Source organism: Corvus brachyrhynchos, unplaced genomic scaffold (genome assembly GCF_000691975.1).
Source record: "Corvus brachyrhynchos isolate BGI_N302 unplaced genomic scaffold, ASM69197v1 scaffold53, whole genome shotgun sequence".
Taxonomy (NCBI): domain Eukaryota; kingdom Metazoa; phylum Chordata; class Aves; order Passeriformes; family Corvidae; genus Corvus; species Corvus brachyrhynchos.
In genome coordinates, this window is record NW_008237681.1 from 5,512,517 (window position 1) to 5,539,713 (window position 27,197).

At 36.2% G+C, this 27,197-nt stretch overlaps 1 protein-coding gene across 4 annotated transcripts in view; it reads left to right on the plus strand.

The window, feature by feature from the left end:
• The window catches only part of TBC1D5 (TBC1 domain family member 5), a 318,296-nt gene that overhangs the window by 10,934 nt on the left and 280,165 nt on the right, over window positions 1-27,197 (plus strand). For all 4 annotated transcript variants that reach the window (XM_017732138.1, XM_017732139.1, XM_017732137.1 and 1 more), the window contains exon 2: window positions 17,767-17,828. The gene's annotated coding sequence lies outside the window, so the exon portion shown is untranslated. The remainder of the gene's footprint in view (window positions 1-17,766; window positions 17,829-27,197) is intronic.

Here is a 27,197-nt window from a genome sequence, read left to right on the forward strand (position 1 = left end):
ATACCATCTACACTTTTTCATCTAAAAAAAATACTCAAGTTGCCAGCAAGTCTCCAAATTGCTAATATGGTATTTCAGCTAATGTTTCTTACTCACCCTGACCAGACAACTCTCAAAATTATTATTCAGGTTAACTTCAGAGTAAGTGAAGGTTGGGTAGCAGTTTCATTTTTTCAATGTGAAAGAATTTATCTTTCAAAGTCCTGAGTTACATTTTGCAATGATTTCATCATTGCAATGTATCCTGAGCTGACAGCAATAAAGTAACTGACATTTCACTTGAGACTAATTCCTGTCTACAGTTAAGAATTTTGCTTGGTGAAATGTTATGGCCGTGCCAATTTTATTCTTGTTCATTTTGCTTAGTTTTGAAGGAACTGGAACAAGTGTCAGTTCCAGAATTTTGTTTTAGTAACTAGTAATGGGTTTGTCATGATTCATTGCTGTGCTTGTTTATAGCATCCACTGGATACTGTGACTTTCCATGTAGTCCCTCTTGATATACTAACCTCTTCCCCATAACTTGAGATACATTTCTGTAGCTTCACTAACTTAACAGAATGTTTCAAAGTGTTTTTACTTTCATGTGACATTCACCTTTTTCTGAAGCTGAGGCCTCAGAAACTGTCAATTCCTCTCAAAGTCTGTGCCACCGTTGTGATACAGTAATTTGAAGTCACAGGTAAAAGATGACAGTGAAATGAAAATGAAATGCAAACAGACTTTCTAATTGCATGTACAAGTAAACCAGTGAGAAAAATCTAAGTGGTATCTGTCATCTTGCATAAGTGAGGGAAGGTTTCTCTTCCACGCTGGACATTTGCTTTCATATCTTCCTCTCTGAGCTCTAGCTGTGCCATCCATCTTCTTCAGTGTTTCTGAAGAGGACTGTCTTAGAGCAAGAGCTCAAAGTTCAACACCCTGCTGTAACCTCTGTTGTCTATGACAGCTGGTCACAGATCATCTGACCACCCTGAACCCTGCTAGGCATTACTGCATCCATGGGCATGTATAAATTACAACAGTTCTTGAAAGACTAGTTATTTTATTAATACTGTGATAAAAGAAAAAATCTAAACAAATAAACCTGCAAACTTCCTGTGTCCTAAGCTGACCTGGTCTCTTGAGGAGAATTGCTTTGTGACCTCTCAAATTGAAAAGGTCGAACACTGAGCTGAGTAGCTGCCCCTTGTTAGTGATGCAGCTGCATCTTGATGGTGGAATGGCTCTAGGTCTAGAGGGAATGACAATGATTAGTTGAGATTAAAGCTGAATTTTTGTTTCCCTCTGCCCATTTAAACCTTAATTTGAAATGCCTCTCTGTGGAAATAGGACAAGTTGTTGGTAACCACAAGAGGCTCCTCAGTGTCTGCCCCATTGTATGCGTTGTGATCCCACCAAGTGACATTTGGCAGGAAATCTAAAAGGAAATGTCTGTCACCAAGTATAAGCAAGTAAACGCCAATACTGTACTAGGTAGGAATAGATATATCTGAATTTAGTCCCAGTCTACTGACTGTGCACAGTGGAAGTCTTAGACTCAACATGGCTTAGAACAATCCGCTTCATTTTGTTCAGTTGATGTCCCCTGATCGTGTTCTGCCCAAAACAGAATTCTCTTTTCACTTTGATTTTTTCATTATACACCTGATTGTCACACATTTTAATGTTCAGTAAGGCTTGTATAAGGCCAATTGGTACTATATGACTGACTAAGAGAAACTTTTTTCATTCATTAATTGAAATAGTCATACATTTTGTTATGCATCTTTGACCATTCAGCTGTGGTGGATCTTATGTCAGTCAGTCTGTCTTGGTTATGACAGTTCATGAAATGTGTTTCAAGTACTGCCTGTTCTCTTAATTCTCTAGAGAACTAAAATAAAAAAAGAAGTTGTTTATTTTTTCATTTACATCTCTTTCATAAAGCCGTAGTAGGTGGTGCTGGGAGATTTTCAATATTTAGTCAGTGTAAGAGGTTCTGTGCATACATATAAGCATTTTAGAATTCTATATCAGATATGTAAACCTTATCTATATGCATACTATTATAAGCAAATTATCTCTTTGCTTTCGATGAATCTTGATCTTAAGAAGGTGTCTGGAGTATTCAGGCCAGAAAACTGCTGCCATTCGTAGACCAGCATTGAAATGTACATACATGGGAAGAAAAGCCAAGAATGACTGTTCTGTTCACCACATGGGCTTTCTTTCCCTATGCTGGTACTGCTGGTCTTCAGGAATTTCCTACAGTCCTATAGTTGGACTGTATTATCGGGGAAAGGTTCTTCACCCAGAGGGTGGTTGAGCACTGGAACAGGCTCCCCAGGGACACAGTCACAGCACCAGCCTGACAGAGTTCAAGAAGTGTTTGGACAACGCTCTCAGGCATATGGTGTGATTCTTGGCATGTGCTGTGCAGGGCCAGGAGTTGGACTCAGTGATCCATGTGGGTCCATTCCAACTCAGCTTATTCTGCTGTTCTGTGACTCTAAACTAAAGTCTGCTTGTTAGGAATATCTAACCTCAGTGACTGATTTGTGGATAAAGACAATGTTATGGCAGTTGGTTCTGTATTACAGCTAATGAAATGGTTCATTCTTAGATTTGGACCGTGACAGCACAACAAACTTTTGAAATTCAAAGAAGTAAATTAGACCTGCATTTATTAAGAACTTTGTATCTTAGTTTTATTTCTACATCTTAATCACTTGATCAGGATTACAGTCAGTGAATGGGGAATTTTTATTCAAGGAATCTCTGGTTCAGCATGTGGAATGAAAGAGGATGAATGAATTACTAGTGCCTTGAGTGGTTACCAACTAATAATTAAACACACAGCTATCTTGGTAATCCTTGAATGATGTAAGCTTCACGTCATCTTGTCATGTGATGGAGATGCAGCAGATTTTTCTTTCTTTTAAGATCTTGTGAAATTTTTATTCAGAGTGTAACTTTTGATCCTGAAGATAATCCCTCATAATAAAAAATGTTAACTTCACATTACGTTTTCTAAGTTGCTATATTTTGCATTAGTAAAAGTACAGAAGATTGGTAAATACAAGCTATAAAAAATTAAATGGGCCTTATTCCTGAAAAAAAGACTTGGCTTTGTGTTTAGATTTTGGATTTTTAACTCATTTCACTAGATAAGCTATTTTCTTTTTATAGTAAGTATTGTTTGCATTGTTTGTGTAAATTTAAGGTTAAAAAGTGTAAATTTAAGGCATTCATCTTGAATGCCATCACATAGCGTGTACAGGACAACCTCATAATCAGACCCAGTCAGCATGGGTTTATGAAAGGCAAGTCCTATTTGACCAAACTGATCTCTCTTTATGATGTGGTGACCTGCTTTGTGGATGAGGGAAAGGCTGTGGATGTTGTCTACCTAGATTTGAGTAAGGCCTTTGCCATTGTTTCCCACAGCATTCTCCTGGAGAAAATGGCTGTTCATGGGTTGGATAGGCATGTGCTTCACTGGGTGAAAACGGGCTGTCTGGTCAGGCCCGGAGAGTGGTGGTGAATGGAGCTACATCCAGCTGGTGACAGATCACAGTGGTGTCCCCAGAGCTTAGTACTGGGACAGGCCCTGTTTAATACCTTTATCAAGGGTGTGGATGAGGGGATGGAGTACACCCTCAGTAAATTTGCAGCTGATACCATGTTGGGCAGGTGTGTTGATCTGTTGGAGGGTAGAAAGCCTCTACAGAAGGATCTGGACAGGGCTGGATTAATGGGCTGATGCCTAATGGTCTGAGGTTCAACAGGGCCAAGTGCCAGGTCCTGTACTTGAGTCACATCAACCCCAGGCAGTGCTACAGGCTGGGGCAGAGTGCCTGGAAAGCTCCCCTGCAGAAAAGGACCTGGGGATGCTGGTTGACAGCAGCTGAACATGAGCCAGGAGTGAGCCCAGGTGGCAAAGAAGGCCAGTGGCATCCTGGCCTGTATCAGGAGTAGTGTGGCCAGCAGGATGAGGGCAGTGATTGTCCCCTTGTGCTGGGCACTGGTGAGGCCACACCTCGAATCGTGTGTACAAGAAGCACATTGAGGTCTGGAGTAAGTCCAGAGAAGCACAGTGAAGCTGGTGAAGGGTCTGGAGTGCATGAGGAGTGGTTGAGGGAGCTGGGGGTTTTTAGCCTCGAGAAAAGGAGGCTCGGGGAAATTTATTGCTCTCTACAACTACCTGAAAGGAGGTTGTGTGCAGGTGGGGGTTAGTCCCTTCTCCAGGTAACAAGCAACAGGACAAGAGGAGATGCCCTCAAGATGTGCTGGAGAAGGTTTAGATTGGATATTAGGAAAAATTTCTTTCATCAAAAGATTTGTCAAACATTGAAATAGGCTGCCCAGGGAAATGATTGGGTCACCATCCCTGGAGGTATTAAAAAGATGTGTGGATGTGGCACTTGGGGACGTGGTAGGCTTGGTGGTGTTAATGGTTGGATTTGATGATCTTAAAGGACTTTTCCAACCTGAACAACTCTATTCTGTTAAAATGAAATGGATGTTTGTAATGGCAAGCATTCTGGATAGGTAGCCTATGCCATCTTTTTCTGGCAAGCATATGATGACATGAAATTATTTTACTTTAAAGTATTGTGTAACATGCTGTACATTACTGAAAACAGCTTTACTGGTGGTATAGAGAATTACTTCAGTGAATTATTTTTAAAATCTTTTTCACTTCTTCACAGCATATATTCTCTTCTGTCATTTTAGAGGAATTCTGTTGTCTTGCTCTGCTGTTCTGAAGGCATTTGTCTCTGTTACCAAAATTAATTGATCTGACAGGGGTCAGAGGAAATATGTGTTGGTTGTCTGCATGGTTTTGTTCCATGCCAAGCAATATGCTTGTTATCATTATGAATTCTTATGTAAAATGGATAATAAAGTGCTGGTATGGCTAAGTGAAGTAATTCATTACTTTCCAGATGCTTGCTAAGGACTTAGTTCCTGAAGTCAAATATTGGGGTCCTGAGCTTCTGGATGCTTAAGATTTGTTCCAGGAAGACAAAATTGATTTGTACTTGTAAGTCCCGAGTGGCTTCACTGTTGATGTCACTGATGGAAAGACCTGCAGCTAAACAAACTTGAACTGACCAATATAGTTATAATCAAGATAAATTTACTGGAGGTGAGAGGTGGGAAGAAGAGATTGTGCAGCAAGTGGTTAAATGAAACTATTGTCTGTCCAGTGTTTCTGGGTCTGATTCTAGTCATTAACTTAATTTCTGCTGTTACTCTTCTGTGGGAGTTATGACATCTGCAGTATGTAAAAATTAGTTTCCTTTTGTATGGGTTAAAATTTCACTTCAAATAAATTCATGTCTGAAATTAGAAAGTAAACATTGATGAATCTGATTTTTAATGACTAGCAGCAGAAATCTTGTAAATACACTATAAAATTATGCTGGAACATACATTGAGAGGGATTTAGTGAATGTAGACTTTTTAAAAAAGGAATGGGAAGACTTATGTAAGATATGGGTGGTCATACTTAGAATCAGGAGTTCCAGAAGGATAACTAAGAATAACTTCTGAACAGTAAACACGGGATTTTAAATTACCTTTATTTAAATTTAAAGCATAAAATCATGTGTCTTAAGGCTGTTAGTCTTTAAATGGGGTGACTTTTTGATTCTGATCTGTGTCAGTGAAGTGTTTTATCTTGAAGTCTTGTGGGTAGCACTCCAATTTCCATGTGACTAATAAAATACAGATACTTTGGAGTTTAGTCAGTGAACAAGTATGAATTATTGTTCAGATTTGGATAGTGAAAGAAAAGAAAACATGGGTTAAAACCTGGTTAAAAATTTGAGAGTATCTGTTATTAAGAAGTATTGATACTGGAATTTAGGCAAGAGAAGGAAAAATAAGATTAGTCAGGAAAACCAGTCCTGTGGTTGCTTATGGGCCTGGGTCATATACATTTGCCTTGCTAATGGTTTTTTAGTGTGATTAAAAACTTCCAGAGCTCATGACATCAAAAAATTCATTGTGTGGAAAAGACTAAAACATTCCTTATTGTTGGCTTCGGTGTTATGTTTGGCTTTGAAGAAACTGACTTGTTTTACAGTTTCAGTTAAAGATCAACGCAATCATTTGAGCCTTGACTTTCTCTTCCAGGAGTCTGACAGAACTGGCGGCATTTTCATCTGTCAGGCTTTTGTTGTTTAAGATCAATTCTTTGACTCACTGACACTGTAATGAGGAGTAAACAAGCCCTATTTCTTTGTGACAATTTGTAGTATGTTTTGAGTGGGTTCTGAATTTAGCAATGCTGGTTTAATAGTTGTTAAATCGTGTAGCTGTAGTAAACTTCTTTACTAGTGGTAATAATTGAATCGAGGAAATTAGTCTCACAGCCCCCTGTGGAGGGTTTGCCTTTGGTCCTGATAGTGTCAGCTTTGGGCCTCCACTGCTACCTGTCTGCTCACTTCAGAATACCATCTTCCCAGTTCTCTTGCATTTAACCACTACTTTGTGTTAGCAGGATTTCAAGTGTCCTGCTTGGCCTTTTGTCCCAGTGATAAATGTATTAGATATTTGCAGGACCACATGTGCTTCTGATCAACTACATGAATGAATGTTCTTCAATATGGAGCTTAAAAATATGTCTGTCTGAGAATAGGTACTCAATTGTACAAGTACAATTTAGAGGATATGGTGCTGCTGAAAAGCAAAGGTTTAAATTTCTTGTAATTTCTCTGATTAGAGAGTGTAACAGTGATGTCCCTTAAAACCAGGTTAAGAGTCAACATTTACAAGTACTGCTCCTATCTAGCAGGTATTTGAAGAGATCTCTGAAGCCTTCTGGATATCTGATGTTAAAAAGAAGACAGGACTTTGGGTCTTGCAGAACCTTCAGTAAAATAAATATAGAAAGAGAAAATTATGTAATTCAAGATTCCATTGATTTTAATTCTTATTCTGTGTTCTAACCACAGAAATGTTATTTTTGTTTACTTCTTGGTGGTTGGTTGCTGTCTATTCACCGTGCAACTTATTCTTCATTGGTGACATTTTCAGCAGACCTGAAAGTTATGAGAGTTTAGGTAGCAAGAGTTAAAGGAAGTTTATGTTGGCATAATTATTTAAGGAAATTTGACTCTTGTATTCCAAATTCCATCTGGGATGAGCTAAAGCATTCTTTCCATGATTTTTCAATACTTTTATACAGTCATTAATTAATGTTAAAATCTATCACCAGCAAGTGATACCAATCATGTATTTAGAATATAGAACAGGTTACCTGCTTTTTTATCTGGAAAATAATAAAGTTACCCTTCACTGGGATTTAGTTGTAAAGTTTTAGATAAGGAAGTAATCTCTTTGGGGTGAGGAAAAGAAAAACCTTCTTCAAGGCATCCCGATGTTATATGTTGAAGTTGGTCTGAAGTAAATTAACCATGTCTGTTCCTTGATTTGAGGTTCTGTTAAGAATTCCGTGCAGACATAAGTTTTTCACTCAGTGAACAAAAAGACAAGAAGGGGAAAAATCTCAGATAGTTTGAAAACACTAAGTCAAGGAAACTCTCACGTGAGGGAATGTTGCCGTTGCCAACACTTCATTTTTCTTTTACTGCTCCCTCAGTTGCTAGAGCAATTCCATTGGTCATGGGAGACCAGGTTCAATGAAGTCCTTTTTCACCCCAGAATTATCCTGTACCTGTTACTTCTGGATTGCTGCTGGACATTTTGGGTATGACATGCTTATAGTCTCTTGTCTAATAAAGTTGCCCGTTGTAGAATTTAGAAATTCACCAAGGCTAACTGTGGAATTCAGGGAACCTACCAATGGGTGAATATCGTAATTGTGAGAGAGAAGATTAATTTTCAGCATTTCCCTGACAATGTGCATTTTTATCTGTATTGAGGCAGAGAAAAGAGAGTGCAAATAGCTGCTCTCAGTCAGAGAAGGGATTGGCTTCTCTGCTTTATGTAAGTCCTCAAACCAAGTGCACCTTAGTACAACGAGGGTATGACTTACTTTCGTCATGTAATGATAAGGTTCCTTTTGATTGCAAACTGCCTTTATAGATTGAATAAGAGGTACGATCATTGCCAAACTGATCAAACTGGAGACTAACAAAAGGTGCAGCTCATGTAGGTAATTTTCTGTTCCACTGTTACTTGTAACTATAGGAGAGTGTAACTATGTGTTGAGTTGAATTAACTTTAAAATGCATTGGTACAAGTGTGTTTTATTAATCATCAGTTGCTATGGATAGTGAAGGTTCTATAAGGAAAATAATGAGGGTCCTGAATTAGAGGTGGCGCAATAAGAAACTTTTAATTTGGTTGAAAAATTTTATTTTGTTGTTTTCAGGTCATATTGGAGCCTGAATTATCTAATCTATAATGCCTAAAGAAGAAAGAATTTCTTCCCCTGTAGAAATTAGATAAATAGTTGCTATCAGAAGTATTTTATCCAATTCCAATGTAATTGGAGTTCTCTTCTTTTATATTACAAGAACTTAAACTTCGTATTTCATTCCATTAATGAAGTCCTAAACCTGGCTTAAATATTTTCAACAGACAGTTAGAAAAGAGATGAGCTCAGTATTGTTACATCATGCAAAATATAAATTTGTCTTAATGAGAGATTTACTTTTAAAAAGTTAAAGGCATGTAAACAGTGAATGTGTTCAAAATATGTCAAAGTCTCTACATAAAATAACAAAAACTGATTTTTTGGATATTCAGATTTAATTCAAATATGTCATTTAATGCAAAATGACCTTGTTAAGTCAGTAGTTAATGTTTTCGTAATAACATTAATTCTGTGTCTTTTCAGGTACTTTTCAGGTACTTTATATAGTATACTGCTATGTAATTTATTACCTATAGGATTCCCACTAATATCCATTATCTTGTAAATATTATGAAATTTTCACAATTGTATTTTCCAACGTCATTTGTGTTTAGATTGTCAAAAAAAAACAGGAAAAAAGAAAAAGCAAAAAAGAAAAGGCAAGGGATTTCATTTTTCCTACTTACCACCAGTTCAGGCAACTTGTTTTCTTAGGCAATATTACCACTGATTTAAATGTTGACATTTAAGTTTCTGTTGGTTGAATCTTTCCTTCTCTTCACTGTTTCACAGTATGTTGACAAAATTACAGCATTTTTAACAATCCAATTTTTTCCAGGTAAAACTGGCATTTTTCAGCCTTTTAATTCATCTGAGTATTTTAGAGGACATAGCAATGTCTGACATTTGCTTTTGTGTTTTGCAGACCAGGTATTCCTACCCTTATATATTTTAAAGTGAAGCCCTGATTTTTATTTCATTAAGAGCCTCTTACACTATAAATCTAATCTGTTTTGGGATTTGAGTTAAAAAACTGTTCCTGATCTCATTTTAGTGGATAAACCAACTGCTTTATAGAGTGTTTGTTAACAGAGGTAGCTATTATATTGATGAATATGGAAAAAGTGTATAGTCCAGTGCTTTGTTCCATTCCTCTAATTTATGACACCAGTAATAATAGATGATGAATGAGATATCCAAAACATTAATAAATTATCTGAAGATGTGTACTAAATCAAAGAGGAGGAGACTAAGAAATAATCTCATATAATGCCTCCAAGAAAAGTAAGCTAATTCCAGAGTAATTTATTCAGCAATATGCAAAAACCCTGAGAAATTTGTCGAAATTGAACTGCTATAGTTAGTATGAGATTAATATAACTCAGCATTTCAAATGCACTATTATAGACATTTGGATCGCCAGTTTCAGGTGGCGTAAAACTTACAGACTAAAATCACTCTTAAATGTTTAAGTTAAAATTTTGAGTTTAAGCATGTTTAAAATAAAACCCAGCAATTTTGCCCTGCATTGAGATACTTACATCCTCTTCCCTAAATTCATCTATCCACTAACAGGATTGAAATTTGCAGCAGTTTTCTGCTGTGGTTTGCATTCAGTAACTTGATGATTCTGTGTAAAATAGTTACTTGTTCTAAGAGAAACTGTGCAGCCTTTCATTTTTCTTAGCAGTGAAGTTTCTAGGTTTTGTTTGTTTGGATGCTACAAGCCATATTTCTAATGGTGACACTGGGAGTCTCCAAAGGAGTCTTCATGTCAGAAGAGGCATTTGGCCACTTATGCAGTATTCAGGTACCACTTTGTTATAGACAGGTAGCATCCAAATAGTGGGCTGGTTTTATGCAAGCAAACTAATGCCATTTTTATTAATCTTATTTTTTAACGTTAGCAAATTCATCCATTGAAATTCAGTCACCATGATAAAATAGAGTGACATTTAGGGACTGCAGGTGTTGGTAGAAATAAAATATCTTGGGGGTGATATAACTTTTTCTGTTTCACAAATGGACACTTGGGAGTTTTTATGAATGTGATTTTTATCACATTTAGATAACCTGAACTTAGATAAATTTGTCACCAAATAATTGATATTATTTTTTGTCCTCCCTTTGTTCCCATTTTTTGATATTTCTCCTTCCATGCATTGCACCTTTGCTGGAGTTCATATGGCTCTACAGAGCTGATCCAGCTGATTGATAATATATTTTTTCTTTGTTGGGGTTATGCAGTGAGTTGCAAAGTAGTTAAATGTTTTTGGTATGAAGTTAACTACACATCCTAAAGACTATACTTTCTACATCAGGGACAATGGAAGACCCTTGTCCCTGATGATTTTTGATCATATCTGATCAAATCTGATCACCTGTGGATACAGGTAAATAAACTTACCTACCTAGTTGTATTAGATGTGCCCATTTCCATGTTAATTTCTCCTGTGTGAAATAGTGCCAGAGGACACATTACTGTACAACAGTGGTAGTAGAATAAGTGGTTTTCTATATTTCATAGATTCAACTTCATTTTTGTGACTAAGATTATGCATAGACTGTTGCATACTACGCTACTCATACTGAACTTCTGGATTTTTTTCACTCAGTTGTCCCTGTCATGATCCCTTTAATAGTCTCAGTGATCCAAACTGGCCATAGTGTCTGGATGGTGGCTTGCTATCTGTGAACTCATAATGTTTTGTCTTAGAATGGGACATTCTTTAGGTACAGTATTTTCTCATTTCCCAGAATGTGTTTTATTGGTCTTCTTTCTACACATAGCCTTGATTTAACCTTGAACTGTGGAATTTATTATAGTTGCACTTCCCATAAAAGTTGTCATCAGAAAGTATCACCAATTGCTTTCTACTTTTTGTTTCCTCTCAGTTTTTGGTAAATACAATGAGTATTGTTAATCATGCTACTTCTAATCATCAATCTTTAAGATGAGCAATTAATATACTTTTTAAAAGTACTGAATAGTAAACAGTATTTTCTTTTTTCTCTACTTCAGTCTAGGTTCAGGCATCCGGTGAAAAGGTTTATATAAATTCTAACTTAAATGAATCATAGAATCATAGAATATCCTGAGTTGGAAGGGATCAACAGGGATCATCAAGTCCAACTCCCGGCCCTGCACAGGACAGGCCCAAGAGTCACACCATGTGCTCCTGAGAGCATTGTCCAAATGCTTCTTGAACTCTGTCAGGCTTAGTGCTGTGACCACTTCCCTGGGGAGCTGTTCCAGTGCCCAGCCACCCTCTGGGTGAAGAACCTTTTTCTAATATCCAACCTAAACCTCCGCTGACACAATTTCAGGCCGTTCCCTTGGATCCTGTCACTGATGACCACAGAGAAGAGATCAGTGCGTGCTTCTCCATTTACCCTCTCGAGGAAGTTGTAACTGCAATGAGGTCTCCCCTCAGTCTCCTCCAGGCTGAACAGACTGAGTGACCTCAGCTGCTCTTTGTATGTCTTCTCATCTAGGCCCTGCCTCATCCTTGTGGATGATCCTATGTGCGCTCTCTAGTAGCTTTATATCTTTCTTACACTGTGGTGCCCAAAACTGCACACAATATTCAAGGTGAGGCCACCCCAGTGCAGATCAGAGCAGGACAATCCCCCGCCTTGCCTGGCTGGTGATGCTGGGCCTGATGCACCCCAGAACACGGCTGACCCTCCTGGCTGCCAGGGCACTGCTGATTCGTATTCAATTCACCACTGACCAGGACCCACAGTCCTTTTCCACAAGGCTGCTGTCCAGCCTCTCATTCCTCAGTGTGTCCATTCATCCAGGGTTGCCAGAATCCAGCATTTGAAATGAAAATTCATTTTACAATGAAAAGTTTCATACAGCTGGTGATTGCCTAGTCCTTTAATTTGCCAAGATCGTTCTGCAAGGCCTCTCTGCCATCGAAGGAGTCAACGGCTCCTCCCAGTTTAGTGTTGTCAGCAAACCTAGTATAACTTTGAGTCCTGCATCCAAATCATTTATCCAAATAATTAATGGAGCCGTGCAGAACCCCACTAGTGACTGATTGGCAGCTTGATGTAACCCCATTTATTGTGATGTAAATGAATGTGCCATATGTATGAGTCAGAGTAGGACTTCTTTGGCCCAGTCAGCCCATACGTAATGCAATTGTTAAATTTTACTTGTTTTTCTTCATAGCTGACATGACCACGTTTGTAATTTTTAGCAGTCAAGTTTAAAGAGAAGTGGGGATATCAAACATTTTTAGAAACTAGGAATGATACCTGCTTTCTAAGTTTATTAGATATTTACATGTAAAATATATATGTAGATTCTATTAGCATATTTGTCTTATATTTCCCACTATTTTCACATATAAGTGTAGGATCTTTTCTTCACCTTTCCATATATCTTAAGGTCTGCTGTGGCTACAAAAGTATAAACCTTACAGTCAGTCTTCAAGGTGATTAACTCATAGCACTGAATTGTAGAAAAGAAATCAGGTTCTTTCTGCATTGATATCTGTGGTGTTCAGTGGGGTTAGTGATTAGAGTGGAATGTATTTCCTCTTTCTGCAGACCTACAGACTTTCTCATTATGTTCAGGATTAAATCAAGATCTGTTGAAGACCAAGAAGTTGTTTTGCAATAAGGGAAAGATTGAAGAGAACTTACTTGCTTTATCAGTATTTGTCGTGTTGCCTGACCTTAGTTTAAGGAAAATAGCTATTAAGTAAGCAGCAGAATCCCATCATATATTCACTACCTTTCTCATTATGTTCAGTGTGAAATGAAGACTTTTTAAAAACCAGAGAAGTCCATTAAAGAGTGTTTTAGGGGTTAAGGTGCTTATTCATGGTTGTGGGAATGTGACTTGGAGTTTATTCTGTCCCTGGTCCATTGCAGGAACTCGAGTAAGCATTGTGTATCTACATGAGTGCGCTGATGTCTCTTTTGGTTGTGGAGAATGTCTCAGAATCTCCTAAATGTCTCATAAATCTCACTTGAAATTAATTGGAGTTACCAGACGAAAAGAGAATAGTTGCAGAACTTGAAGTGTACAAAGCTCACCTGGATAAAAGCTGAATAGCCTCTGCGCCTCATTCAGTTATTTATAAAAAATAGATTCTGCATTTTGCAGAAATTAAAATATCTATATTGGTATTAAAATATGCTGAGAAAGGGATCCAGCAGCTCTTGCTTTACCAAAGTTGTTGCGTGATCCTTTAGTACAACAGCAATTAAGGCCTAAATTGGGAGAGCCCTTGTATAGAACAAGATGTGATCTGATCTTTTTGAGAGTACAATACAATAGCCACTCTTTTATATGAATAGACTTAAAGAAGAACAACATTAATTGTGGAAGATAATGATTGCACATTGTATAATCTTAGAAAATAGTCAATTCTTCGCATGAAAATATGTGCAGTTTGGAATTTTGTATTTTATAGTTCAATAAATAGGGTATCCAAAATAAAAATCGAATTGCAAAGAATAAATTTTCAGCCATGTAAAAAAAAAAAAAGTGACCAATTCAGTTAATATTTTTCGTGATGACAACAGAGGAACCCTTTGGCCCTAAGCATATTACTTGAAAAATAAGGATCTTAAATGTAGTGTTATCCTCTGTCATATATGTGACATCTGAGGGCTTATTAAAATCCAGGAGTGTGTGATTAAGGTTCTTTGAAAAAGAGAAATTAATTTTTAATTAGCAAAATGTTTATATTAAATAAATGGAAACTATTTGTTTGCCCAGTCCATTTAAGTATAAATTATGTTTCATCATTTCTATTAAATTGACAGTGCATTGTTTAAATAAATTTTAAACACAATAGAAGAGTATCTGTAATCGGAAAATTAAATTTTGCTACCAAAGTTAAGGTCACTTAGTTTGGAGTACCTCTAGGTTAACGTATTATTGAGAAGTTCCCATTGAATAATGCAAATCAATACAATGAAGGGTTAATTGTGAAAACTGATACAAGTTTTATTTTTTTACAAATCAAGAGGTTGGTAAAATGTACATTTACTGTTGATCATTAGAATACAAAACTATCTGTTAAAATCAATTAACATGCGTATCTGATAACCGATTGTATAAATATGAAAGTCAAATAATTGTAATCGTTAACCATGGCTTCAGGTCATATGAGTTGTCAGCTCAAAAAAACTAGAGGAGAAAGAGGTTGATTTGCATATATTTAATGTGGCATGCTGTACATGTGGGAATTTGAGATAAACCTTTGCTGGTAATCTGCTTGTTTTTATCTAAAAATCAACTTGGAAACGTGGGTCATAACAGTCAAATGAGCTATGTCTTGCATTGATAGGAGTTGATTCAGTAGTCTGGGTTTTAACATTTTGCTATGTTTTAATATTTTAAAATTGATTTTTACTTTAGAGACAATTGGAAGAAACTGGTTAAAAAGTTACTCAGAAATACCCAAAGTTTTTGCCAAGAACATACTCAAGATTATCCTATAACACTGTGGGACCCAATTACTTTAACAGTTTTTAGTTAGACTTACCAACATGTATAACAAACACTTTTTTATTTTTTATGATTAAAACAATCAGATACATTAAAAATTTTTATTAAGTACTGTACTGTGTCACAAAAGTATCTTTCTGTGTGAAGTGGACCAAACAGTTAATCTTTAATTTTTGTAATAAATAGAGGGATGGAATTGTGGCAGAAGAATGAATGAATCTTCTGGTCTTGAAAGATTTATGTGTTATTTAAGTTCCCAAATATAAGAATTGATTGCAGGCTTCTTTTATTTATTTTTTTCATTGATAATGCAAAATATTTTGTGTAACTTAGAACAATTCCAAGAATCTTTCAAAAGTGGGTCAGAATATAGTGGTCAGTACCTTACATTAACTATAATTTGGTTAAGCAGGTCTGTCCAGCCTTTCTCTTTCTCCCTGTGTTTACTCCTAAGTATTAAAAAAAATTCCTAAATTTTAATATTACATGGTAATCTCTTTCTCAAATTTCCCTGTTTCCTATATTCATGAGTTCCCATAGGAAGGAAGCAGCAGTGTGTGGTTCCTTTTGGTCTGATTTGTACCTTCAAACTAAGAAACTTTCTGGTGATGGCAGTATCAAAAGGTAGAGAATGGAGTAGCTTGTTGCTCAGTCCTTTTACTGTGAGCCATATTTATAATTTTGCCGTTGTAAATACTAGAAATTTTTTCTTAGGTATGGGGTACAATCCAGATCCTTAAATTATCACCCAAATTAACTTGAGTGCCAGCAAGGGAGCCTCCCTGTTGTAGCACAGCTTCCCAGATTGGGCAGAGTAGAGAACGCACGTGATTACTTGATTTTTGCTGTTCTTCTCTGTAAAGTACACCTGAACATCAGTGCCTTCTGCTTTAGTCTTCTGTTGACAAGTTTTCCTCATGATCTGTTGTGTAAGGCACCTATACAATGTTTGAGGGCTGGTGGGGGGGGCAAAGGACCAGCTGGCAGAAGAGAGGAAGGGAATCAAATTCGGTTTCTGTCTTTGTCTCTTGTGTGGGGTGGAATTCGCATATGATTGCAAGTGGGAGAAATACGGCAGTATCCCAGGTCATTGGCTGGTTTGTGTCCTTCTTTAAATGATTTATGTGTCTTATTTGAGCAGGGAATATGACCCTCCAGCTTAGACAGAAGTAGTTGTCTGAGGAGGTGAGTTCTGTAACCATAGACTGGAAGCCCCAATTAAACATGAATGAAAGTAATTAAAAAATAAGTAAATTTTAAAAGGAAGAAAAACATTTGGGTTTAAGACGTCAGTAACTGTAATTACAGTTTTAGCTCTACTGTAACTCATTGATGAAAAATCACTTTGCTACCAGAGGCTCCAAAGCTGCAGGTGAATGCTCTATGACTAAATGGTACTTCCTATAGAAGGTCTGATTCCAAAACCTCCAGAACCATTGTATGTCCCAGTAATCCTCAAAATCTTCTAATGTGTATAGTAAAGTATAGGCTGCTTTTACAAGGACCCATTGCTTTTAAAAACAAGCATTTGGTATATATATTATTTGTTTTGGGGATGGATGGGATTCAGAGATGTGGTGTGGGAATGAATTGTCATTTTCAAACAGATATCTGTACACTAAATGAGAATACCTTAATAAAAAAACCAGTCTCATTTGTCCCACTTCAGAAACACATACTGTGAGAAGAAAGTGCTTCGCATTCCTTAAAATACAAAAGTTTTTGTAGTGTTGTGTCTTGGGGCTTGCAGTGTTATTAGCTCAAAGGGGAGGTATGCTTTTTCATGATGACTATATTTAGCCAGGAGGAATAGTCCTTTTAAAGCAAATTGAAATGAGTGTATGAGAGCGTGAAATTATCAGCAGCACTGGTGCACATTTACATTACTTCTACATACTCTTTTGAATGACCACACAACAGAACAAGTACTTCATTTCCACTGTGTTGATTTTTCTTGACAAAACATGGCAGTCTGTCCAAAGGAGGGTGTCTAGCCAAGATAAATATAAAATTTATGATTAAGCAAAGTGTTTTCTTACTATAATCCCTAAAGAGAATTTGAGACTTGTTAAATAAAATGTGCCCAGGTAGTTTTAAGAGTAAATTATCCTTTATGCTTGTAAATGCTGAAATACAGCAGCACCATCAGCAATTTGAGATATTACTTGTAGAAACAACACTGCACACTGACTCCCTTTGAAACAAGTAGCAAAAAGCCATGCATGTATACAATATATAACCTCAGGTTTGATGTATCCCTTCATTTTTACAGTCCAGTACAGAGATAAAGAATCCATGTCAGTAGCATGGTTTGTAAAACTGTCTCGCTCTTTCCTGTATGAAATGTATGTTATGGAAGAATGCAAATAAACCTTTCGACCGAACGGATAAAAGTTGGTAACACGATTACACTTGTGGCACATTTCTTCAACTGCTGTATTTAGAGAATACCACTTTGAAGAAAGCTATGGTGACTGTCAATATTATTCATTAAAATAAATGGAGACTGAAAATTGACTGGGGAGAAGAGTGGATTTTGACCTTTGTGGTACCAGTGTTGCTTTGGAATGCAGTATTCTAATTAAATTGTGAATGTACTTAGATAGTGGATATTAAATGATCTCACTGTATTCTTTCAAGGACTATGAACTTCCAAAATCAAGGATAACATTAGATGTCAGCCAAGTATTTTGTCCTTCTCATGGTTTGTCTTTAGATCTGAATTAGTGCCAGTTTGCACAGATTGTGTGTCAGCTTAAATACAAGAAACAGGCCTCAGTCTGCTTGAACTCGTTCCACCAAAGACTTCTAAAAACTTTCGGTAGTCTGCAAACTGTAATGGTTGTTTCACATTAAGTTGCTTTGTAGAATTATAAAACAGCTTTTCTTGTGCTTTCAAATAAAATGTTGTCATCTGCTAATGAACGAGATACCATCTGTAATAATTAAGGTTATTCTACTTGTTTTTCCCCTGCAGCAAAACTTCTGAAGGTTTGCAGAAGACAATAAGAGAACCACCAAGAAGGCTATTGCAGTGTTGTAAGTATTGCACCCAGGAAAAGAGAAAGAAATTGTGTGAATTAAGAAAGTTGTAAAGGGATTTTCATTTTTGGGGGTAAAAATGAGCTACATGAAGGGATTACATGTAAAATACAGAGCAGCATGTATTGTAGCAATCGTGTTAATAATTTACAAGGGAAAAACTGCATTCTTGTAAAATCTAAAATTGTATCCTTGTGCAGTGTAATCAGGAATTCACCAATAGCAGTGAAAAATATTTCTCTATCCACCAAAGATTGATCTAGTTTATATACATTTGTTTATTTAAAACTATCAGAATTTAGAAAATCATTGTAGTTTTGTAGGTTTGTCATTTGTTTTAGTGACTTATTGTTTAGGTTATTTTGCAGAATTATTTATTTGCTGATTTATTTATGTATTTCATTATTTATTTATTTGATTATTTAGTAAATTATTTATCTGATGAATTATTAATACATCTTCATGACATGCTTTAAATTATTTATAACTTAATTTTGAGTTTATTGCTTTTCGACGCTGCATTGTTACTGACTAGTTTTGATTTTTTTTTTTCTTGGTTCTTGAAAATTAAAGTACTAGCTCTAAGGCAAAAGTATATTCTTTGCAGAATCCATAGATGGTTTTCAATGAAGTAATTTACCATGTAGATGCTAATTTTGTTTAGTTTTATATTGCTTAATACCACTTTTCTACTTATTTAGCTTTTGCTTCTGCGATTCTATAGGTGTGTCAAGATCAAATGAGTGACCTTTAAGGGGCAAAGATAAATGTTTACTTTAAACTGTGTAGAAATAGAGTAGCTTTATTTCCCCTTAATAAATACTCTTTAATTATTCTTCAAGTTAACGTGAGATATTTTTGTCCCAGTGAAATTAATGTTTTTAAAATGAGACTTTGGATACTTGAACTAATACATTTAACTTTTAATAAGAAAACAAAATATTCACATTAATAACCCATATAGAGGGTTCTTTCTTAGTGACAAAGTTTTAAGTACTTGGGGAGGAATGGTGGTGTCTTTAGACACATGCAGAAGAAATGTGTTGCAGGGAGGAAGGTGGATAGTAGGGGTTTTTCCCCCCCACAGAGTTTTTTGCATGCATAGGTATTTATAAGCTCTTCAAATTTAATGTCTCTGTTATTGTACATAAACTACTTTCAGGTTCTGTAATCACAAAGAATCATTTCTAGTGGACAACATAGTGTGAAACCTGGTTTTGTGTTCCTTTCCTCTGCCAATCATAAAGGTCTGAAATACCATCTTTACTCCATAGAGGCTTGAGTCAATGTATGAGAGTAATGTAAGGGGCCAATTTCACGCTTTATGTGTGAGCACCTTCTCAACAGAGTTTAAAATTGGTGCCTGGGATCAGAATTTGACTTGGAGTCAATTCTGGCTGATGGGCTATTCAGGGCCCCTGAGCCACCTTGTTCCTGAAGTTGCCTGTTTGGCCTCAGTTCCTACCGAGTACCTCAGGCAGTCCGAAACCACCTTGCGGGACTGACAGCCCTGTTTCAGAGCTGTAATGAATAGGGCAAAGCAGCAGTTCCTCTGCAGAAGTGCCGTGTGCATAATGTGGCCTTTATTCTGTGTTTAGTGCTTGAAATGAATTACTATATACTTTAAAGTTTTAACACAGCATGGAAAGGCTGCATTGTACATTTCAAGTTTCAATGCTGTTGAAATACAGTAGAAATGGCCTCTGTAGACAGGTTTCACTATAGAACTTAAATTATGCATGTGTATATCCAAATTCCTTATTTTGAAATATTGAATGTATGAATATTTAATTTGTGTCTTGCTTTAGTATCTTCATATGCTTGCCTTAAAGGAAGCTGTTTCCTTTGATTTATATACATGGATAAAAATGTGTGTACAGTATGTATCAATAGTTTTTCTCTCTATGATGTTAGATGAACAGCTTTAGATAATGATAGCTACTGATTTTTATGCTGCAGCTTGCTACCATTGTATAAAACGTAAATTTGTCGTATTTGTTCTATTAATCTTACTTGAATTTCAAATTCATTTGCTTTCCAGAAATATTTTCTTAATTACATGCGTTAAGAAAAGTCAAGTATCTTGCAGATCTTAATGATGCAGTATTTTTGGTCTGTGCACAGTAACAAAGCCCTGAATATTATTATTTGGGGCAGAGTTCCAATCTGAAATTTACATTTCTCCTTATTTGAATGTTTTCACTGAAGCTGAGAACTCCAAGGGAGTTCCTCAACACATCCTAGTTTATGTGATATGCTCTCTGAAATTTAGTACACTCTTATTTCCTTTTGTAAATGAGGTCTTATTGTTGAATAAGACCTATTATAAGCAGCTACAAAGGTAAGTGCTGTCAGTGCATTCTGCCACCAGTTTCTTGAAGTATGAAACGCTCCCTGAAAGACGTGCTACTACTGTTATGGGATAATATAACACAGCTTATGTGTTGGCACTGAGAGTAGCTACTTCATAATGATGACAAGTGGAAGTACAGCCAAAGGTCACATTAAACAAGAGATTTCTTTCACACCTCATCCATTTTCTGGATGTGGTATGAAAATAGCTTTGTTCCCTATACTTCTCTATTTTTAAAAAGGAAGTTATCTTGAAATAATTTTTTATGCCTTGTATATTACTTTGTTCGTGTTTTAAGAGATAGGCTATGGAATTCTAGCATGCTAAATTGATGCTACAAAAGTGTTTGAAATTAGCTTAAATTTTGGGTGCAGTTAGACAACACTAGTATTTCATCTCACTACATTTTTTAGTTTGCAGATTTGCTTAAATACATGGCTTTAAGTTCTAGAAAAGGAATTCCTGATGTATGTTGTGGTTTAACCCAGCTGGCAACCAAGTACTTTGTAGCCTCTCACTCACTCCCCTCTCTGCTGTGATAGGATCGGGAGGAGAATTGGAAAAAGGTAAAACCCACAAGATTTTGAAATAAAAATTGAAATAATGTAAAATATAATAATAATAGTAATGAGAAGAGAGAAAACAAAAAGAGAGGAGGAATAAAATTCAAGAAAAACAATTTTTAAAAAATTAAATTACTCACCACCTGCTGACTGACACCTAGATTGTCCCTGTCCTTGAACAGTGATCGGCCCCTTCTGGTCAACTCCCCCCAGTTTGTATACTGGGCATGATATTCTGTGGCATGGAATATCCCTTTGGCCAGTTTGGATCAGCTGCTCTGGCTGTGCTCCCTCCCAGCTTCTTGTGCACCTCCGCATTGGCAGAGCATGAGACATTGGAAAGTCCTTTGACTTAGACTAAGTCTTAGACTAAGCACTACTTAACAACAAAAACATCAGTGTGTTATCAACATTATTCTCATCCTATCCTAAACCCAAAACACAGCTCTGTACCAGCTACTAAGGAAGAAAATGAATTCTATTGCAGCCAAAACCAGGGCACTGCGAGGTGGTATTTATATTGATGTTGCATGACCATGGGTTTATTCTTTTTTGTATCTTTTAAAAAGAAAGATACTTTTTGTTTTCTCTGAATTAGAAGAAAGAGTCAACCTGTCTGTGTTGACAGTTTCTTACCTCTGCTTTAATGAGATCCTGCCAGTATTGTTAAAGGATCATTTCTGCTGAAATGGTGAACCAGGATGCTAAAATAAGGCGACATTTTAGAAAAATGATTAGTAAGTATTAGATAATGAAAATGAAGCTGACTTGTTTCTCAGAGAGTGTTGAACAGTTAGGAGATACTGGTTGGGAAGCCTAAATCTGGTATATTATTGGTAGGTATATTTCTGTTCTAATCTAACTCCATAGAAATTGCAGAAGCCATATTAAGCTCTTCTTCAATTTGTTTCATACAGATAAAAGAATTTGCATCTCATGAGTCACATATTTCCTGTTGTATCTTTAATACAGCCATTTTTAGTATTTTTCTTGCCTCTTTCCTCTATTGGTATGCTTAGAGAGTCTGTGTGTAGGAGCTTGTTATTTCACCCGTGAGGCAAGGAGGAGTTCAAATCAATAGCAGTGTGTTGTTGACACTAAATGATGTTTCTTCTTGCCACAATAAGACTTGATTTTGTCATCCTAATGACGCTAGCTTGCTTCACAGAATAGAGATCAGCACTCTCTCAAATCAAACTTTACAAGTTTAAAAAGAAGGAAATACTAGAGAAATAATCCAGTATTTGTGACCAAACACATGCATTGGCTTTGTAAAATGACTGTTCAAGTTCTGTTTCATTTTATAGGGTAGCTGCTTTGCAGTGCATTTTGGAAGTCTGTTTTAAGGGATGTAGGATTGATCAGAGCTGATATTGATGAAAGTCTGATATTTTAAAAAGATATGTTACAAACATTATTTAAAATACAAGTTCACATGAAATATGGATCTTAGTAAGACCTTGGCTAAAAAAACCTAACAAAACAAGAAGCCTCAAGCTAGTAGAAATTCTGTGTGTTTCACAGAAAAATCTTTGCAGCACTGCCTAGAAAGAAAATGTCTGCAAGAGGAAGTAGGTACAACCAGCGAGACGTTACCAGGCCCAGTCCGTGATTGCACTCTACAGCATGGTCCAAAAGGAATAAGCAGTTGTTCCTGACTTGCACTAAGGATTCCATAGAGAGACTTGCAGCTGTAGGAAGATGTGAACTTGAGAGAAATGGTGTAACCGTAGTAAGCAATATTATGATGATAGAAATTTCCAGGCTTAATGTTGGTAGCAACAGTAGGTTATTAAGAGCACAGGGTCTTTTGTGTTGGACATCTGAAAGCAATGACAGAGTTGAATCATTCTATTATATTATCAAAATATCTACCTCCTTACAACAGTATTTGTGCATTTATTTACATACTTTTCACTGTATGAAAGTTGTTACCTTTTTATCTGAAAGAACGTTAAGAGGTATGTCTTCATGATTAAACATTCACATTGTAAATTGTGAATTGTTCTGTTTCCACTGTTATCATTGTTTTGTATTTTTCTGCAAAACATGGCTTCTCAGATGTTCATAGTCTAAACTGCAATCTAATATTTTTTGGTTTTTCGACAGCTCTCCTTCTCACTTCTTCTATATGATATTCATAAAGTCACCTGACGTAAACTGTCCACGTATTATGGTGACCTTTCCTGGAGAGGAAATTCCTCCTATTCTGCAGGCAGTGAAATAAATCCTCATGAGAACTACAGTAACTAGTTATATTTCAGTAATAGTAGTGAATATTATATAAACTTAAAGCAATATTTCCTGGGGTTTTTTCTTATTTATGTTAACTGTGGGGAATGACTAGCACCTAAAAGATGACTAGCAACTTGAGAAACATAGCTTGTTGATTTTATCAGCGTCAAATCCAGAATGTTTTTGCTGATTCTGTTTCTTACTGAAATATGTTTTAATGAATTTGGTCATATCTAGATAAGGAGCACTTCGCAAGTTTGCCTATACTGCCAAGACACGTCTACCTTGGATGCAGCTTACCAGCAGTGTGGTGTTAGTCAGAATATCTTAGTCTTGTTCATTCTGTCTCCAGTGCTGAGAGAAGCTAAAAATCAGGTTTTCTAGTGTAACTTCCCCTTATTTGCATGCAGTTAGCACACTTGTAGAACACCACCAGCATACCCTGTCCTGCCATGTCTAGGTATAATATCTTACCATATACATTAAGATGCCTACCAGAAAGAGCCTCTAATATCTTACTAGCGATGCAGTGAAGAGTCAAGAAGTTCAGTGAAGAAGGCTGTGCCTAGTGTGATGACTTTACTGAAACAGGTTTTTCCTCTCAGCTGAAGTTCTGATCTTGTAAACATTCAAGTATAACTTATGACAAGCTGATAGTAGCACTGAAGACGATGAATATATTCTCTACAGCATTATATTTAATAAACATTATTTTAGGCTATTTCTTTATCCTAGGCTCTTGCCTTTGACATAATGATTATAGCTGGATTTAATGTTTCTTACTCTGTTGTGAGGATAAGCAAACATTAAAAACATCCTGTAGAGTAGTTACAAAAATATTAAGTGTGAAGAGCTTTGTTGTTGTTTTTGATTGTTGTTTTAATTAATTCTCATGTTTCTATATATCAGGGTATGTGTGTAGTTAGTGCCATGTTTCAGCTGACCAGAGTTTTAAAAGATCCAAGGCATTTGGAACAGTATCATTTAAATATATTTATCTCACTTCCAACATTTCATACAAAAGGGTTTAGATTAGTACTGCAAAACTTAACTTTTGTATAGTAAGCTTCAGCATGAAATTTGTATGATTTAAACTTTTCCATTTACTTCTTTCACTTTTTTCTGTTTCTATACAGTTCATTTTCTATGCCATTTGTTTTTGTTTCTCTGCTAGGAAACTCCTTGCCCTGGTCTGTCTAAGCTATCTTTTTTTTTTTTTTTTTGTTGGTTCAAAAGAAAATTTTCTTAACATTTTCTTTCACAATTTCTAAAGAGTTTTATTTGCCTTGCTATGCCTACTTGTTCTTAATAAATACCTGTACTACCTGGGAGTGAATGTCAAAATAACTTGGAATTGAGAAGTTTATTTTGGGAACAACCTCAAAAAAAATTAAATCTTTTTTTTTCTCTTTAATCACCTTAAAAAAGTATTATTCTTAAGACTCTTTCTTAGAGAGAGCCTTTATTGTATGCATGTGCATGCTATACATTCTTGGAACAATTAGTAAAACTATGGGCACATCTGAAGGCATATTCTGCATTTTTAGTGAAACATATTTTGAATAACTAGCTGATCTATTGAGTAGAGTTGTCCATTGATTCTAAAGATACTTTTTTCTGTGCTCAGACAAATCAAGATGGTAATCATTTATAATTTCTTGTCTTCATGAAAAGGAGTGATGAATAATATGCATGAGTCATGAAATGGGGAGCTGGGCAATCATGGAAAAATTCACTTTAAACACTCTTCTGCTTACCAGGATGTGTAATGTGAGTTCAGTTTTTTGTAACATAATCCAGAAATTATAACGGTAAAGGTTTTAATAAAAGCCTTGGGTGGGTGAACAACAACTCCCTTAGGTTGAATTGAATGTTGGTTGGTGGGTTATAAAAAGGAATTTTTTAACAGTCAGCTAAAAGTGATTGTGGATACAGTGATCAGAGGACACTATCTCTTCTGACCCCTGTTTGAATATGAAAATAAAATGTCTTAAAATATACTACAGTTAATACGGAGTGAACATAGACAGTCTAGAAAGTAGCTGCACTATTATGAAACAGCTTTTAAGAGAGCTGTTAAAATATTGATAACTTGGTAGAGCACTTCAAAAACCTCTTACTTATATTTCAGAGGTAGATCTGTGTAGCCAGTCCACATTTGAACTCTTTTGTTTGATGTACACAGGAGTATTGTTACTAAATAAATGGTTCAATTTGTCATAGCTCCACCCAAAAAAAAAAAAAATCCGTCTTGTTTTCAGTTTTTCTCCTATACTAAAATCATCAAGGAAGTACTGAATAATTGCACAGCAGAATCAAGCACCAACTCTGGGTCCCGGGCAAGACTCACATAACCAGCTGTTGTTCTCCCTGCAGTGACCTGGGCTAGGCAGCCTAGCATCTGCCTCTGTTTTCTTTTCAGTGACCCAAGCCAGATTTCTTCAAAGCCTCTTGCTGATATTTTCCCTACAGTCATTCAGGCTAATTTCTTTTACATGCTACAGCTGTTTTTGAAAGATCTTTTCCCTTTTTCTTTTCTGACTTCTTTCTGTAAATTTAAAACGGTGATTTTTTGAAATTACTGGATAATCTTGGCCATAGGACTGTTCTGGTTGTCTTGTTTTAAGGTGTATGTCAGCACTGTAGAAAAAGGGTAAATTAGATTTACTTTCCAAAGGAAAGCTCAGTCTGACCAATGGTCTTTATGGACAAAAATCCTGATCTTGAACTGAGTTCGTTACAGTCATTGAACTTGAGAGAATCAAGGTGAATCTGTTGGTGGTGGCTTGGGACAGAGTGGAGCTCAGAAAAATTCAGAAGCAAAAAGGTAGATATTTTTCTCTGAGAACCAGCAATATGAAAAGACTGTGTGCTCAAAAACGCTCTACATCAGAAGAAAGGGCTATTAATGATATAAAACTGTTAATTATGGGATTAAGCTGACCTCAGGAAGGCAATATTGCTGAATAGCTAAATGCAAACCAATAAAGTGTAAGCTTGCAATTTTGGAGGAGACGCAGCTCAGCTTTCACAGTTGTTGCTAATGGAAATTATGGAAATCCTTTTAGAAAGGGTAATTTTTTAAAAAGTAGAACAACCCAAAAGATTAGTGGTTTTCTTGTTTGTTTGGGTTTTTTTTTCCCCCTGCAAAACATTCAAATCTTAAAGTAAGCCAGAGGTTCTTGATTCTTTGCACATTTATCCTTTAGGAGAGATTGTGCACCTTACTTTCAGTTTGCAGTATTAAAATTCCTTTGGCAGTTTACATGGGCAAGTGAATTAAAAAAAATACTCTGGCTACTACGGAGTGACTAAATTTTGCTTTTGCTGAAAATGCAAATGATATGGATAACATGAGCATTTTATCCTTTCTGGATCAATATGAAGTGCTTTTTCAGCTACTTTTGTTACGGAACAGCTAGGTTAGTTATTATTTGAATAAATACTACTCTGCACTATAAACTGAAGCATAATAATGATGACTCTTTGGAGAACCACTTCAGGTACTGAAGAAGGTAGCCTTGCTAAGCCCCTTTCCCGAGCCATGTGTTTTCACCACTTTTATGCAGTCTGCTGCTTGTGCATCCAGGCATTCTTTTGCTATGTTAGTTTTGATCTTTATTACCTTTCCGATCTGACTGCATTAGTACTAGTTCAAGGAACGAGTGAAAAAAAGACAGTTGAAGGGGGTAGGAGGCAATCATGAAGAAATACTCAAACCCAGTGCTTAGGAACAGTGAGAACAATATTGCTGCCAGGTGCATGAAATGCACTGGTAGTAATAGCTTACTGTCTCTCAAGTTTCTCTCTCTGTTATTTTACAACAGCAGGAGTGGAAATTATAATGTGTTTGGCTACTTTTAACTCTTAATTTTCTCATTCCTACTGTTGTTGATCTTCTTCAGGAAGTACAACGATGTTTTAAAAACTCTCAAACACCAGAAAAATGAATGCAGAAACACAGCTTGTATTGTCAGAAAAAGAATGAGCTGTTTGGCTCAGTATGATAGGGCTTCTCTTAAATAAGTTCCCTGTGATGCATTGTTTCTTCAGTGTTCCAAAGTTGGCTTAAGGTAAAAATATATGTGTAATTTATAAGGCTTAGTTGACATCCAGAGAACAGGAATTCAAATTTTATCTTGCAATTTTTCTCATATACACCTCCATTCCATCTTGTAAGCCTTTGGTTTTCAACATTTTCCTAAATTTTTCCCT